At 59.4% G+C, this 4006-nt stretch overlaps 2 non-coding genes across 2 annotated transcripts; both read right to left on the bottom strand.

Moving 5' to 3' along the window:
- Positions 1-450: 450 nt before the first annotated feature.
- LOC145655685 (5.8S ribosomal RNA) lies at positions 451-604 on the bottom strand. Its single transcript, XR_014121683.1, has one exon. It is a non-coding gene; the product is annotated as a 5.8S ribosomal RNA (ribosomal RNA).
- An 882-nt stretch (positions 605-1486) lies between these two features.
- LOC145655686 (18S ribosomal RNA) lies at positions 1487-3325 on the bottom strand. Its single transcript, XR_014121684.1, has one exon. It is a non-coding gene; the product is annotated as an 18S ribosomal RNA (ribosomal RNA).
- Positions 3326-4006: the final 681 nt, after the last annotated feature.

Genomic DNA, 4006 nt, shown 5'->3' with positions numbered 1-4006 from the left:
CGACCCCCCCACCCCCCCCACCGGGGGAGGGGGGGGGGGAACGCATGTAACAACAACCTCCCTCCGCTCGCGCACGTAACGGAACAGAACAGACACCTTTCCGTGATCCGCCTGCGCAGGGGGTGAGAAAAGAAGCGAAAACGTGGGCAGCCAAAGCGGAGAGAACCCACCGGCAGCCACGCTCGCTTCTTTCTCGGGCGCAGGGGACCACGTTCCTGGCCAGGCCAGGAGCGGAGCCGAAACGAACCGAAACGAACCGAAGCGGGGGAGGAGAAGCTTGTGCACGGAGAACGGGCACTCAACCGCAGCGAACCCACCGACCGGATCTCACCGAGACAGCGACCGGGAACCGTCTGCTTTTAGGAAGACGGAGGCCAGGGGGCACCCCCCCACCTACGAACCTCCAACCGCGGTCCCGCCTGAGAAGGCAGGTCCGACAGATAGGAATAGCGACCCTCAGACAGGCGTAGCCCCGGGATGGACCCGGGGCCGCAATGTGCGTTCGAAATGTCGATGATCAATGTGTCCTGCAATTCACATTAGTTCTCGCAGCTGGCTGCGTTCTTCATCGACGCACGAGCCAAGTGATCCACCGCTAAGAGTTGTACTCTTTTATTTCAGGCTCAGTTTAGGTCTTTCACCACGACTACAAAGACAGGTTTAAAAGGTTTCACCAACCGGTCAGGCGCCCCCGTCTGCGAGTGTTGAAACGGGCGCGGGGTTGCGCTTTGCCCACACGCCCCACGTGGCAGACGAGTCAGTCTTTGAACCGCGGCCCTCCGCGCCCGCCCCGTCCGACCCCTCGAAAGGGGTGGAACTCACGTAGCGTGGGCCAAGCCCTAGGTACCTGCCGGGGGTCCCCCTGAGACTCCTTTCTGAGAGAGAGAAGCAGGGGAACCGGCTGCGCCACCCACCACCACCACGCCCCAGGACGCCGGTGGGCGGACGAACACAGGAAGGGCCATGGCCTGCCCCACGAGGAGCAGCGCTCGCAACCCCCCCCGGAAAGTCCGCTCGTCAGCGAGCAAGGGGACGGGGATGAATGACAAGGACAACAAAATAGGAAAACCCCTCGCGGTGGACGGAGGCAGCGGCCGTGCGAGCGAGAGGGAGGGCGCGGGACGGACCCGTACGACCCGCTCGACTCGCAGGCGCTTCTCCTGCCGGCAAGGTGAGGGGAAACCGGCCTTCGCCCGACGAGCGGGGACGCCGAGTTTTTTGAACGACGCGTCTCTCGCGCTGGAACCCAGAGAATACCGGGGCCTGCGGGGGGGGGGTGCTGAAGGACGACGCGGAGGAAGAGGCGGAGGACGAGGAAGGGGTGGGAGGGACTAGGCTCCTCCTTTATGCCTTCTGTCCAGCCTGACCTGCAAGCGACCACGTGTAACAGCAACCCCGAAGACCCTTTCGACCCTGGGCCCCGACGCGGGGGGACGGCGAAGTCGAGGGGGTCGGGAGAGGAGGCACGCCGGACAGCGTTACCCGTTAATGATCCTTTCGCAGGTTCACCTACGAAAACCTTGTTACGACTTTTACTTCCTCTAGATAGTCAAGTTTGATCGACTTCTCGGCGCTCCGCCAAGGCCCGCGAGGAGCCCCGGCGGGGCCGATCCGAGGACCTCACTAAACCATCCGATCGGTAGTAGCGACGGGCGGTGTGTACAAAGGGCAGGGACTTAATCAACGCGAGCTTATGACCCGCGCTTACTGGGAATTCCTCGTTCATGGGGAATAATTGCAATCCCCAGTCCCCATCACGAATGGGGTTCAGCGGATTACCCGCACCTCTCGGTGTAGGGTAGGCACACGCTGATCCAACCATTGTGGCGCGCGTGCAGCCCCGGACATCTAAGGGCATCACAGACCTGTTATTGCTCCATCTCGCGTGGCTGAACGCCACTTGTCCCTCTAAGAAGTTTGACGCCGACCGCGGAGGGCCGCGTAACTATTTAGCATGCCGGAGTCTCGTTCGTTATCGGAATTAACCAGACAAATCGCTCCACCAACTAAGAACGGCCATGCACCACCACCCACAGAATCGAGAAAGAGCTATCAATCTGTCAATCCTTTCCGTGTCCGGGCCGGGTGAGGTTTCCCGTGTTGAGTCAAATTAAGCCGCAGGCTCCACTCCTGGTGGTGCCCTTCCGTCAATTCCTTTAAGTTTCAGCTTTGCAACCATACTCCCCCCGGAACCCACAGACTCGTGGTTTCCCTCACGCTGCCCGGCGGGTCATGGGAATAACGCCGCCGGATCGCGGGTCGGCATAGTTTACGGTCGGAACTACGACGGTATCTGATCGTCTTCGAACCTCCGACTTTCGTTCTTGATTAATGAAAACATTCTTGGCAAATGCTTTCGCTTTCGTCCGTCTTGCGCCGGTCCAAGAATTTCACCTCTAGCGGCGCAATACGAATGCCCCCGGCCGTCCCTCTTAATCATGGCCCTGGTTCAGGAAACCCACAAAATAGAACCGGAGTCCTATTCCATTATTCCTAGCTCAGGTATTCAGGCGAGAAGCGGGCCCGCTTTGAACACTCTAATTTTTTCAAAGTAAACGCTCCGAGCCCCGTCCGGACACCCAGCCAAGGGCATCCGGGGGGCACCGGGAGACAGGGTCTGAGACAGGCGGTGGCACGCCTCGCGGCGGACCGCCAGCCCACTCCCGACATCCAACTACGAGCTTTTTAACTGCAGCAACTTTAATATACGCTATTGGAGCTGGAATTACCGCGGCTGCTGGCACCAGACTTGCCCTCCAATGGGTCCTCACCCATGGGTTTAGGATACGCTCATTCCGATTACAGGGCCTCGAAAGAGACCTGTATCGTTATTTTTCGTCACTACCTCCCCGTGTCGGGAATGGGTAATTTGCGCGCCTGCTGCCTTCCTTGGATGTGGTAGCCGTTTCTCAGGCTCCCTCTCCGGAATCGAACCCTGATTCCCCGTTACCCGTGGTCACCATGGTAGCCGACTATGGTACCATCGAAAGTTGATAGGGCAGACATTCGAATGAGACGTCGCCGCCGCGGAGGGCGCGCGATCGGCCCGAGGTTATCTAGAGTCACCAAAGCGGCCGGGGGGCCCGAGCCCCCCGGATGGGTTTTGGGTCTGATAAATGCACGCATCCCCCGAAGGGTCAGCGCTCGTTTGCATGTATTAGCTCTAGAATTACCACAGTTATCCGAGTAACGTGTGGAGCGATCAAAGGAACCATAACTGATTTAATGAGCCATTCGCAGTTTCACTGTACCGGCCGTGTGCACTTAGACCTGCATGGCTTAATCTTTGAGACAAGCATATGTTACTGGCAGGATCAACCAGGTAGTTTGCACCGTGGTCTGGGATGAACCACGAGTGACATCCGCCTCCCCTTCCGGGGGCTAGGAAGCAGCGGGTTGTAAGTGCGTGCGCCGTCAGGTCCAGACGCCATACAGGGCTACCCAGGACAGCTTCCGCGGCCAGTGTAAACGTGCTCGCGCACCGCCCTCTGGCCTTCGGACGCCGACCTCTCACCTTGATGCAAAGCTGTCCCATCCGGTCATGCCCGCACCGTACCCCGTCCACCTCCTCCGGAGGTGCGGACGGCCGACTCCAGGTGCTTTCGGCGTTCCCTCTCTTCACGCCGTTTTGATTTTCGTGGGCCGCTGGTGGGGGGACAAGGGAAAGACCTCGTCGAATTCCCTCCCCCCTAGCCTCGCTCAACCTACGTTTCGTGATGTAACCAAGAAGAGTGATTCGTGGGCCCAGGTAGGTTTGAAGAGGAGGCCAACAAAGCAGGGCACTCCCTTCCTCCCAAACCACAGACACCAGTATAGGACAACTGAGTAGACAGACTGGCCGTCTGAGTCTCCCCCAGAGAGTTCTGGGATGGGTTACAAATAACCCCCACCCCCCATCAGAGGCTTGACCCGCTAGAACCAGGGAGGATCTGTCAAAACCGCTCTCCACATCAGAAGTTCTGGATCAGCCGGGGCTGGTCGGCAGACGTCCACCTAAGGCCGTGGC

Source organism: Electrophorus electricus, unplaced genomic scaffold (assembly GCF_041902795.1).
Source record: "Electrophorus electricus isolate QZ-2024a unplaced genomic scaffold, ASM4190279v1 Scaffold319, whole genome shotgun sequence".
In the NCBI taxonomy this organism is placed as follows: domain Eukaryota; kingdom Metazoa; phylum Chordata; class Actinopteri; order Gymnotiformes; family Gymnotidae; genus Electrophorus; species Electrophorus electricus.
Note: the sequence above shows the minus strand (reverse complement) of the source record. Positions and strands in the feature narration are given on the sequence as shown.